This window comes from Podarcis pityusensis, assembly GCF_964106645.2.
Source record: "Podarcis pityusensis genome assembly, chromosome: 15".
In the NCBI taxonomy this organism is placed as follows: domain Eukaryota; kingdom Metazoa; phylum Chordata; class Lepidosauria; order Squamata; family Lacertidae; genus Podarcis; species Podarcis pityusensis.
The window spans coordinates 36,082,750-36,096,176 of record NC_138040.1 but is presented as its reverse complement, the minus strand read 5'-3'; the positions used below and the strand labels follow the sequence as shown (position 1 = coordinate 36,096,176).

The 13,427-nt window shown below is 43.6% G+C and overlaps 1 long non-coding RNA gene across 1 annotated transcript; it reads left to right on the top strand.

Annotated features, from left to right (window-relative positions):
* Positions 1-1,832: 1,832 nt before the first annotated feature.
* On the top strand, positions 1,833-12,497 carry LOC308463911. Its single transcript, XR_013979815.1, has 3 exons — positions 1,833-2,031; positions 11,739-11,952; positions 12,152-12,497. It is a non-coding gene; the product is annotated as an uncharacterized lncRNA (long non-coding RNA).
* Positions 12,498-13,427: the final 930 nt, after the last annotated feature.

The window sequence follows — 13,427 nt, the reverse complement described above, 5'->3', positions numbered from 1 at the left end:
CCGTATTTCGCAGTGCAGTTGTCCAGCCATGTAATGAGCACTCACACTTTACATTGTGGGTGCCCTTTGCGAGATTGCGTGTGGTGCTACAGTTCCCAGGGAGCTTGCTGGCAAACAGGGGCTGGCTTGCCTCTCAGTGTGGATTTTTGGAGGTTCATGCCCAGCCTCAGTAATCAAGTTTCTTGCTCGGGGGTGGGGCCAGCCCCATTTATAAATAGGGGGTGGAGCCGACAATAGCCAGGCAGTCGGCTCTGGGGATTCACCGTCCCTACCCTCCCTTTCAGAGGACGAGATGGTTAGACAGTGTTCTCGAAGCTACCAGCATGAGTTTGACCAAACTGCGGGAGGCAGTGGAAGACAGGAGTGCCTGGCGTGCTCTGGTCCAGGGGGTCACGAAGAGTCGGACATGACTAAACAACTAAACAACAACACCCTCCCTTTGTTTAATGTTTGTTGTTTGCAGGTTAACATTTTCTTCCTGTTCAGCGGGCGCTGCTACGGTCTTTGACTGGCTGCTGTTGAAGGACCGGGAAGAAATTTTCCTGCATTGGCAGGTTTTGTCTTCCCCGTAGCAAATCATCACAACTTTGACAGTTATGGCCTTGGGTGGAATCCTTTAGTCTTTTCTTCCCTGTTGGGGGGGGGAGGCGTGAAGTGGTGACTCATCCCCCCACGACGGCAATTCCAGGGTCCCCCTCTTAAAGGGGTTTTATATATATGGGTGTCACTGGCCATACACTGAAAGGTTGTCAGTTAACTACCCTGCGTGCAGGGATATGGTCTGGGCTGCCTGCTACACTTACGTCTCGCAGAACACCCCCACATCCCATTTACCCTGATGAGCCCCAGTTCCCCCGGCTGGGGGGCTGGGAGGGATACACGCCCAAGGCCTAAGCCAAGGTCTTCCTACATTCGGAAGTTTAATAAAGTTGTGGCCTAATTTTAATTCCATATAATGTTGTCAAAGTCTTTATTCATTCCTTATGATCCCTGGGGGCTGGGGCTGTCGCCGCCGGATCACACAATGTATACATAAATGTATATGCTAGGGTAACGTGTGCATAAAATGCATATATTCGTGAAAATAACTGCAGTTTTCTCTGTGACTTGTTAGTATTCTGATCAAAAAAAAATTTGTCCCCATGGATCAAAAGCAAAGCCAGCAAGTGAAGCTCTACACACTTTTTCAGTGAATGAAGGAGGTTATTGGAACACCCCTTCTGTGTGGCTTTCTACATTTTATTTCCCCCCAATATGCTGCCATATTTCATAAGTATGGGTAACGATTATGTAAGCAACACCTCTGGGCTGCTTGGATAACCTGCAAGCCATTCATAAAGTTTGTTTCTCCAAGCAAGTGTTACAGAAAACAACACCCAGGCTCTTTTCTCATTTTAATATATATCCTAGGCCAACTTCCTTCCTCTGTGTAAAAATGCCTGCTTCCCGCTGGTGGTAATAGATGTCTCATTTTCCCCCCTCTAACTTTCTAATTTCAAACTGTGAAAGATCTCGGCATACTGATCCTGGTGGTCTTAACAAGTCTGATAAAAAATAATAATACTGGACCTGAAAATATTCAAACAGCGATTCCATCTCTTCTCCAAAATTGAATTTAAGATTTAACTCATTCATTTACTACCCAGTCCTAGGGAGGTTTATTTTGAAGAGTTCTCAATGGGTTGTGGAAATATGGAGGAGAAATTTGTGTGGCTTATATCTGAATGCAAACTGACCCAATTTACACTTTCCAAACCAATACACACACTCTGAAACATGACTATCCTTTAAAATCTACCCCCCTCCAATTTTTCTACAATGCAGTTACAGTGGCACCTTCATTCTCGATCTTAATCCATTCCGGGAGTCCGTTCGACTCCCGAAACCATTCAAAAACCAAGGCACAGCTTCCAATTGGCTGCAGGAGCTTCCTGAACTCAAGCAGAAGCTGCGTCAGACGTTCACTTTACTTCCGGGTATGTGGCATTCGGGAGCCGATTTGTTCGACAACTAAGCTGTTCGAAAACCCAGGTACAGCTGTATAAAAAGTATACATGGGTAAATGCTCACAAAAATGTGTATATTACTGCAAATAACGTATAAAAGTGCATTAAGTTGGGCAAAACTATATACCAAATGTGGATATTTGCAAAGCTGTGCATTAAAAGAGAAATATTTTTTGCCAACTTTTAAATAGAGCTTCCAAACTGGTGTGGAAATGTAGCAAACTGTACATAAGGCTGGAAAAACTGGAAACTGGAAATGGGAGATTCATCCATCCCTAATTATGGGACTGTAACAGAGCAAAACCCATATCTTTTTCTCCCTTGGGGGAAAAAATCCATTTTTTTGCCATGGAGTCATTTCCTCAGTGATATCTTAAGTGAGCCAATTAATTCTACTTTTGTCCCCATCCTCCTCTCTGCTGAGTTCTACAATAACAACACTGAGACGAAGGGAAAGGAAGTTGGCAGGTATTGCTGCAACACGCTGGACTTGGTTGTAAGAACGAAGTCTGGGTGAGGGCAGATCTAGACAGGTGGGGTGATGTTGCAGTTGCCCTAAGAGATCAACCCTCCGCAACTTCCCTCTCATTTTTTGGTTTCTGCTACTTTCCCTCCTGGGAATCAACATAAAAATGGATAATTTCAAAGATGCATTCACCACTGTCACTTGGGAAAACTTGTGCAAAAGGCCACAAGATGGACCCCAGGCCCTTGACCTGTAGAAATGCACTTCACTTTCACATCTTTATGATTTAATTCAAGTAGATATGAATTAGGCAAGCAATATTTCTTCATTTTTTGTAACCCGTCTTTTTCTTAGATCAGATCTTTGGAGTGATATAACTTTTGGTCTGAAGTTTTCTCACTCACCCTTCTAATCAGCTGAGGTCCATGCTATAGATTTCTAAGGCAAGGTTCACAATAAAGACAGGGTGAAGTCCAGCTGATGGTGACTTGTGGACTTAAAGCAGGCATAAGGAACTTCAGACCCGGGAGGCAACCCTCCAGGAATCTCTCTGTGACCCTCGGGGCTCTTCCCAGCTCCTTCCCCCAAACCACACTCATCACTGGCTCTGCTTTGCACCATCCTTGAGTGTTTTTGCCTGGCTAGAATGTGTCCTTTAATGCTAATCATGCTTTGTGAGTGCCTGGGTGGATAATAGAGAGCAGGGTGCAAGAGTGAAGAAACTGGCCCACTGCACAAAAGATAAAATTTGTATTCATCCATCTGCTGGTTCCACCCATGACTAGCATGTGGTCCCTGGAAGATGGTCCAAAAGGGAATGTGGCCATTGAACTGAAAACACATTTCCATCCCCGACTTAAAGAGAGAACGTTCCTGCTCACAAGGAATCTCACAGGACGACAACTTCAAAGTCAGGGAAACAGTGGTGGTGGTAGAAGCTTCCCCAGTAACAATTTCAGTTTTCATGTTTCTTAATCTAAAGACCACCAAACGTCTTGGCTCATAGAACAGTAAGAATACAGCAACACATAAGGTATGGAGGGGGTTGGAGGTGTGTGTGTCTTGGGCAGTGATCCTTGGTATGAAACATAGGGGTGTCACAAGTTTGACCTCATTTCCACCTGTGCAAGGTGTGAGGGTATGGGCTCTACCCCTTCATTCCTCTGCATGTGTAGACCAGGCCTTATTAAATCTGATCTTCTGGCTGCAATTTCCTAGTTGTCTCAGCTGCTGTTACTTATTCAACTGCTTCTTATGCTTCACTGAAGATTGCTAAGCAGTTATTAATGTCCTTAAGCCCCTTTCCTTTGTGGCTTTTATGCTGCTGACAAACTCACTACCAAACCCCACCTATTACGTTAGACACTGCAGAAGTTTGTTTGTTTGTTTGTTTTAAATTGATTGCTTTTTTTAATGGAAAATGAAGACCTTTAGGGATATTTTACTATTTTAAAATGTAATGTGGCAGCCTTCATCCTATTGCAGGATGTGCAGAACCAGCCTGTGTATATTGATTCCAAGTCCCACTAAGTTAAATGAGATTTGGGGTACAGTCCTGGCCCCAGCCACTGCCTGGCAGGATCTAATGGAGTGGCTGCATCTGCAGCTCTGCTCAGATTTCCAGCCAGGGTGGAGGGGGGCCAGTTGCACAGCCATCAGGCCTAATGATGTCACATAACACCCAAGGAACCAATGGATTGCAGGCCATCTCAGCCCCTCCCTCTCCAGAACACTTCATTTCACGGCTTTCTGCTGATTGCTTCAAGTGGGTAACTCAGTGGCACAGTTTCCACCTACCCAACTACCCTATGGAAATGGAAGGCGGGCGGGGGGCAGGGCATTGTGCTGGCATCACTCCATAGGCAGAGACTGGTGAAGGTTGACAGTGGTTGGCAAAGAGACACCTCTGCCCCATCCAACTCGTCCCCAACCTCGCCCAAAGGGAGTTTAGAATTGCTTTGCAACTCTGAAGGATTGCAGACTTAGTTCTAGATAATATTGTGTGTGTGTTTTACTAGCTTATATTCTTTTTATTTATTTTTATTTAAAATATCTGTAAGGAGACATACAGTCCAAAATGAAATAATGCCAGATCAAAGCTGCATATGTTAACAGCATGATTGCACACATACCTAGATGTGATTGCAATCTGAACTCCAGTTATGCTGGATAAGGGGAAGGTGGGGTGTTGCTGTTGCTGTTACACCAATGTAAAATAGCTCCATGTAACCTATAGAAGTATATCCTAGCAAGGGAGAAGAAAACATAGTGGTGCAAAAATGGCAGACATGCCCCATGGGATTGGTGGAGAATATGTCAGTTTTGATTTCTCTCGTCTTCTCACTTTTTCAGTCTTAAATTTGCCTCTCCACACTTTCACATCAGGCTGCAAAAAAAATTTTTTTAAAAACTTTGCATGAAAATTCATAAGAATTTCAGTTTTAATCTCTCCCAATAAAGACACACTTGCATGCACATTTTTGCAAAACAATTTGTCCAACTATACGGCATATTTTTTTACTAATATATTTATAGTATATGCATTTTAGTACATATTAGTTGGAAGGAGAACTCCGTTACAAAATTCAGAAACAGGCAGATTTGGAAGGATATTTTGTTTCAGACAGTGGAAATTTGGCAAATTTGCCTTTAAATGTGGACTTTTCTTTTAAAAAAAAATCTCGCCCTTCACTGTTATCTCGGCCTAATCTGTTATTTTTGGGTTTCCTCGTTTTCTTATTTTTCTAATCTTAAATTCAGTTCTTCACATCAAATTATGATTTTTAAAGGAAGAAGAGTCACACAAATTTGTCTGCATTTTAGGAAACATTTCTCTTAATATACACATTATTATAAGCAAATTTCCCTAATATAATGCATTTTTGTATGTTATCATCACTTAAAATGTATGTATTCACATGCACACTTTCCCCTAATATAAACATTTTTGTACACGTTATAAAATGTCAGCTCAGGTTGTTTAGCTGGTGTTTGCAGCACAACATTCTTGCCTTGACCCAGGGGAGGAAGAGGTGAAAAAGGCTTTGCCTAGTCATCATGATTTCACAAAGCAAGAATAACAACAAGGGCTACAATTCAGGATGATGGTGCACATGGTGCAATAAAAGAGACCTCACCTCTGGAAGATCAGCATCTTCTCTGGGTCACAGAAGCATGGAAAAGACCTATTCACTGCTACAAATCAAAACACTCCTCCCTCCCCCCCAATAGCCTCGGTTGAATCCTCTCTCTCCTCCCTTGCCATCTTTCCCATAAGAGGCTTTCAGGGGAATTTCTGTCTATGTTTGGGTTATTGAGATTTGTTTATTTTTTAAAAAAACCAAATTGACAAGGATGTTGACTGCAAATCTAAAAACCCAGAAACACGAAAAAGAGATGTTAACTACAGAACAAACAAAACTTTTCGATTAACCATTTCAAATCTTTGGCTCAACTAAACTGGTTTCCCTCGATTTATTGAGCAACATGCCTTTTAAAATAACAAAAATGCTTTAACTTACTTGAAATATATGTTCTTGGAAAAAAGCTGTACATTGCAGGGCCCATCAAGGAAGAAGCTTCCCCACTGCTCTCACTAAAGAAGGAATGTCTCTCCTAAATATTGATCCCTGCTGTGACACAGACATACGTCGTCTAACAACAAAACTTGGCTGTAGTGTGGGGGAGTCTTCAAAGTTCTTGTTTTATTCTGTTCATGTATCTTTATAATTTATTGTCATAAAGACTGAGCCAGGCTAGCTCTAGTCTCTCCCTGACCCACTACCAAACAGAGTCCTCAGAGGACAAACTGCACAACCCGCAGACTAAGGGCCTTGAGGAACCCCTTGAGAGGCCCTCGGGGGAAAGACCTGCTGAATAAATCCTAGCCCTACCAGAGACAAAGGCTGATGCCCTCAAGGATGCCAGCATCAAAAAGTCCAGCCCTGGGTCAACATAGTACCTGCTTGCAGACCCCGAATACTCATGCACCTTGGGACTAAAGGGCTCCTCAAGCAGCAGTCTCCTTGAGATCAAGGAATCCGTGAAACACCATCATTACCAGCAGCTCTGGTTAGGGTGTGCCCTGGGAGGCCAGAGTGCATCAACTCTTCTTTTTGAGCCTCCCAGTTGGTGGGGACACATATTTCTGGCTCCTCCATCCTGAACCTTGGCTCCCATGGCTGCTTTGTGATGACCTTGACTTTCTGCCTGAACTTGCATTTGGATCATATTTTGGACCAATTCCCTGTTTGTAGCCCTCGTTTATCTTGGTCTGTGCCACTTCATCACCCCTGCTTTCCTTCTTGAGTTGGAGACTTGTACCAAGTGGTGTCTGGTGCCCATTAGGATTAGTAGGGTGGAAGGCTAGGAGGCTACTGGTAGGTAGACTCAAAGTACATGGCAGGCAGAGCTAATGACAGGCAGAGTCAACTAATTCTGGCTTTCTTCTTCTTCTTCTTCTTCTCCTCCTCCTCCTCCTCCTCCTCCCCACTGAGTTCTGCAAGGGTGCAAAACTGGGACTTAGGAGGAAGAAGCAAACAGCAAGAGTTGCTTGTAAGTAAAAAGGCAAACAGGTGGCATGTTTCTGAGGTCAGAATTAGGCTGGTGTAGCACTGTCCCATTTGCCTTCGCTGCTTATAAAGGTAAAGGGACCCCTGACCATTAGGTCCAGTCGTGACCGACTCTGGGGTTGCAGCGCTCATCTCGCTTTCTTGGCCAAGGGAGCCGGTGTACAGCTTCCAGGTCATGTGGCCAGCATGACTAAGCCACTTCTGGCGAACCAGAGCAGCGCACGGAAATGCCGTTTACCTTCCCGCCGGAGCGGTACCTATTTATCTACTTGCACTTTGACGTGCTTTTGAACTGCTAGGTTGGCAGGAGCAGGGACCGAGCAACGGGAGCTCACCCCATCACGGGGATTCGAACCGCGACCTTCTGATCAGCAAGTCCTAGGCTCTGTGGTTTAACTCACAGCGCCACCCGTGTCCCTTCGCTGCTTATACCTTCCTAGAATTGGGGCCCAGCCCCCGAGGGCACCCATGGGAGCATACCACTTTTTTGCTGCTTAATATAACCAGATTTCTAAACAGAAACACATAATATCAAAATTAAATTCCCATAAAAATATTAGCAAGAGCAGTTAAACAGAAATACAAAGCAGTGTGATTTGAAAACTAAGAACCAGGGAAAGCAAATTGTGACCTTGTGTATGGGGCAGTCTGTTGTCTTTGTCTATGGAGTTTTCTTGGCAGGGATACTGGAGTGCCTTCCTGGTTCCTGCTCCAGGTGGATCACTTTTAGTCAAAATTCTCCACTATGACCTGTCAGTCTTGGGTAGCCCTGCACAGCATAGTTCATAGCTTCTCTGAGTTATTCAAGCCCCTTCGCCATGACAGGGCAGTGATCCATGAACTTATATGCAGAATTCATCATGCGAAAGGCTGGACTGGAGGAATCCCAAACCAGAATTAAGATTGCCGGAAGAAATATCAACAACCTCAGATATGCAGATGACACAACGTTGATGGCAGAAAGTGAGGAGGAATTAAAGAACCTTTTAATGAGGGTGAAAGAGGAGAGCGCAAAACATGGTCTGAAATTCAACATAAAAAAACTAAGATCATGGCCACTGGTCCCATCACTTCCTAGCAAATAGAAGGGGAAGAAATGGAGATAGTGAGAGATTTTACTTTCCTGGGTTCCATGATCACTGCAGACAGTGACAGCAGTCATGAAATTAAAAGACATCTGCTTCTTGGGAGAAAAGCGATGACAAACCTAGACAGAATCTTAAAAAGCAGAGACATCACCTTGCTGACAAAGGTCCATATAGTTAAAGCTATGGTTTTCCCAGTAGTGATGTATGGGAGTGAGAGCGGGACCATAAAGAAGGCTGATCACCGAAGAATTGATGCTTTTGAATTATGGTGCTGGAGGAGACTCTTGAGAGTCCCATGGACTGCAAGAAGATCAAGCCTATCCATTCTTAAGGAAATCAGCCCTGAGTGCTCACTGGAAGGACAGATCCTGAAGCCAAGGCTCCAATACTTTGGCCACCTCATGAGAAGAGAAGACTCCCTGGAAAAGACCCTGATGTTGGGAAATATTGAGGGCACAAGGAGAAGGGAATGACAAAGGACGAGATGGTTTGACACTGAAATTAGGAACAGAACTGTTAGAACCCAAAACTAAGATTTTGTCAAAGATGTATAACTTGCTGTTGAAATGGAATACTCAGGATGAAACGGTGAAATCTGCTATGATTAAATGGGCACAAGATGTTGGACATAATATAATGATGGCTGACTGGGAACAGTTATGGACCACAGGTATGACGTTTACGGCATGTAATGCCTTAAGAGAGAATATTATGAAAATGGTATACAGGTGGTACATGACTCCAGTCAAGCTTGCAAAAATCTATCATTTGCCCGATAATAAATGTTGGAAATGTAAAGAAACTGAAGGTACATTCTTTCATCTTTGGTGGACGTGCCCAAGGATTAAGGCTTTCTGGGAGATGATCTATAATGAATTGAAAAAAGTATTTAAATATACCTTCTTGAAGAAACCAGAGGCCTTTCTCCTGGGCATAGTCGGCCAATTGGTGCCAAAGAAGGATAGAACTTTTTTTATGTATGCCACAACAGCAGCAAGAATACTCATTGCAAAGTATTGGAAGACACAAGATCTACCCACTCTGGAAGAATGGCAGATGAAGGTGATTGACTATATGGAACTGGCGGAAATGACTGGCAGAATCCGGGACCAGGGAGAAGAGTCGGTGGAAGAAGATTGGAAGAAATTTAAAGACTATTTACAGAAATATTGTAAAATTAATGAATGTTAGAATGATGTTGGATAGAAATTAAGTGGTTTTTAGCTGCAATACTATAAGGGAATATGAAAAATGGATTACTAACAGGTAAAAATTTAATGTTACAATATTTTAAGATTAATGATTAGGATAGACAAAGAGGGGAAGGATTTGCTGAACCAACAAACCGAACTGGAACACAAAAAAGGGAGGCGTGAGGAGGTCCGGGAAACAAGCTAATGAAAAATAAGTAATGGAAAGATTGAGTTGAGAAGACACAAGATCTACCCACTCTGGAAGAATGGCAGATGAAGGTGATTGACTACATGGAATTGGCAGAAATGACTGGCAGAATCCGAGACCAGGGAGAAGAGTCGGTGAAAGAAGACTGGAAGAAATTTAAAGACTATTTACAGAAATATTGTAAAATTAAAGAATCTTAGAAGGATGTTGGATAGAAACTAAGTGGTTTCCAGCTGTAATGCTTTAAGAGATACGAAAAAAGGTTTACAAATGGGTAAAAGCTTAATGGTAAGGATTTGCTGAACTAACAAACTGAACTGGAATACAAAAAAGCGAGGTATGAGGAGGTCCGGGGAAATAAGTGTAAGGAAGATATGCTATGGAAAGTTACCGTGTTTTTAACTGTTTTTATCTTGTATGTTTTTCTTTATTTTCCTTTTTTTGTTATATCTTAAAAACTTTATTCTTTTTTCTGTATTTTGTATTTTCTTGTATTTTTATTTTTTGTTTTTGTATTCTTTGAAACTTTAATAAATATCATTTTTTAAAAAAGGAAAGATTGAGTTGTTTTTAACTATTTTTATTTTTTGTGTTTTTCTTTTTTCTATTTTTATTTTGTAATATTTTGAAAATCTTAATAAATATCTTATAAAAAAAAGAGAGAGAGAGATGGTTGGACACTGTTCTCAAAGCTACAAACATGAGTTTGACCAAACTGCGGGAGGCAGTGGAAGACAGGAGTGCCTGGCATGCTCTGGTCCATGGGGTCACGAAGAGTCGGACACAACTAAACAACTAAACAACAACAACATGGGGCAGTCAGGTGAAAAAGAGGGGAGGGTTACTATACCTTTAATAGTTGCAAGGAAGAGGGAATGTCCATTGGTTTAGCTCACATGGCAACTATTCTACACAACTTATTGAAGGTTTTCCACCTCATTGCCCTACCTGTGTGGTGTAAGCTCTGGTGAGATACCTAGAAGCTGAGCTATGGCCATGGTTGCTCTTTGAGGAGCAGCTTTTAGGACTGGGGGATTCTTTGCTGAGGAGATTTCTGAGACAGTTTAACCCCCAAAGCTTTTGCAACGTGCTCTACCTCCTCCTCCTCTGACAGTTCCAGAAGTTTTTCATCAGGTATCAAGAAAGAGGAACCCCTGCCTTGAAAATTGTGTGAGGGGGTGGAGAAATAAGAACTGTTTAATGTATTTTTAATCTCTCGTTGGAAGCCGCCCAGAGTGGCAGGGGGAGCCCAGCCAGATGGGTGGAGTATAAGTTATAAATTATTATTATTATTATTATTATTATTATTATTATTATTATTAGTGTTCCAAATACTCAGTGAATAATGAAATAACAACAGCATGCACAGAGCTGTCTCACATATACATACACACCTCATCTTAAAGTGAATGTGGCTTACATTTTCCTTTCAGGCTGAAGCTGGTTTGAGGAAAACCACATCAAACTGCAGCGTTTTTCAAGAAACTACAGGCTAGCTCTGCATCGTGAGCCAGTGTGGTGTAGTGGTTAAGAGCGGTGGACTCGTAATCTGGGGAACCGGGTTCGATTCCCTGCTCCTCCACATGCAGCTGCTGGGTGACCTTGGGCCAGTCACACTTCTCTGAAGTCTCTCAGCCTCACTCACCTCACAGAGTGTTTGTTGTGGGGGAGGAAGGGAAAGGAGAATGTTAGCCGCTTTGAGACTCCTTAAAAGGAGTGATAAAGCGGGATATCAAATCCAAACTCTTCTTCTTCTTCATGGGGAACATCTGTATGTGGATTCACGTATAAACATTGGGAGTGCACAGAGTAAATGGTCATGTGTGTGCAGCCTACATGCTAAGAGCACATGCTTTCCATGCAGAAGACCTCCGTTTCAATTCTTCGTATGGTATCACTGGGTAGACCATGAGGGGAAAGACCTGCACTGGAACCCCTGGAGAGGTGCTGCCAGTCAGAGAAGACACTACTAGGCTAGGTGAACAAACATAGTAACTTTGTTTAAGGCAGCTTCCTATGTCAACCACATAGGAAAAGATTATTATCTTAAAGGCAGCTGCTTAGCAACTTAGAATAATCCATTTCTTCTGTAAAGGGTTCTGCTTTGCCATTTGAAAAGAGATCTTTGACTAGCAGTGACGGTTGAAGGTACTTCAAACGTTTTGGTGTTGCTCTTTCAGATAAGCATTTAAAATCTTTTTTACAGGATCTCCAGACATCTTTGATACGGAATTAAGGCTGGCTATCTTTTGGAAGATCTTTTGCTGTTCGGTCTGCTAATGAATCATGAACCAAACTGGCAGACGTCTAGAGCTTCCACTTCTGGTGTGACATTCATCAAAGAGTAATTGGGAACTCAGAGAAGCCGTTAGATATTAAGAAACGACCTCAGGGGAAATGTCAAGGGTGTTCCTATATAGGTGTGTAGATGTTTGCAATACTTATAACTTTCTAGTGTTCTATCAAACCCAAAGCTGCTAATATTTGTCAGAATATTGTACGTCCCGTTGAGAGAAGTGGGACTTACTACCAAATAAATATTAAATTTATTTCCCTTCCTCCGCTATATGCACAAATAAGATTTTTCAATGTGGTTCACATTGGTCTGTTTTCACTTAGACTGGACCATGATGAAGATGATGACGTCATGGCCATGACAGGCGAGGAATGTCCAGAATGAGGAATTAACTCTCTATTGATCTCAACTAGGGCCAGGGCCTTTTCAGTACTGGCCCCGACTTGGTGGAATGCTCTGTCACAAGAGACTAGGGCCCTGTGGGACTTGACATCTTTCCACAGGGCCTGCAAGACAGAGCTGTTCCGCCTGGCCTTTGGTTTGGACTCAGTCTGACCCTTATGTTTCCCTCCCCTTATGGCTTTGATCTATGGGCTACTTTTAAAATGAGGCTGCATTTTAAACTGCATTTTAACCTGTATTTTAAATTGGGTTTGTTTTTTTCTTCCTCTTTCCCCCCTATTATGTTTTTACTGTGATTTTATTGGTGTTAGCTGCCCTGAGCCCAGCTCTGGCTGGGGAGGGCGGGGTATAAATAAAATTTGTTGTTGTTGTTGTTGTTGTCAAAAGTACACTTTCAAGTTAGGAAAGTCATGTCTCTCAGTCCTATGTCATAGAATCGTAGAGTGAGATGGGACTACGAGGATCATCTAGTCCAACCTCCTGCAATGCAGGAATCTCTTGCCCAACATGAGACTTGAACCCACAACCCATGAGATTAAGAATCTCATGATCTACCAACTGTGCTACTCCTAGGTGAGCATCCAATGAGGCAGTTGCAGCAACAGACAGGCCCCACCCCCAACCAGGGGCGGAGAAGGGGGGGTGGGGGCGGTCCGGCCCAGGTGTCATCACTGAGGGGGGGTGACATTCGGCGCGCCACCTGCCCGTGACTCCCAAGCCTACACCAAGCTGTTGGGGGAAGGAGAAGAGCTACACCGCCTTGCCGGAGGCCTTCCCCCCCTTCCCCCTTCATTTTCACAGCTCAGGGGAAGCTTGGGAGATGCGGGCAGGTGGCGCCATTACCACCCCCCACTCCTGGGCTGCTTCCTGGGGGGGACCTCCCCCGAGCTATCAAAAGAAAGATGGAAGGGAGGAAGGCTGTTGGCAAAGTGGTGCGGCTCCCTCCCCACCGCCCTCTGGGACACTCACCCCGCCCCCATGGCCCCCACCACTCCGAGTGCCAGATCAGCTAGTTCCGCCTCTGCCCCCAACCTCGGCTTATGTATCTTCCCCACCGGAGCTGCGAGCAAGCAGGTGCAGACACTGCCTGTCTGTAACTTTCTGGTTCTCCCATTTCCATCCTCTTATGGTCTTAGGAGTCAGTGGAGCTAGGAGAGATGGGGGCAGGAGGAGGAGTGTGGAAACTCTTGACTCTAC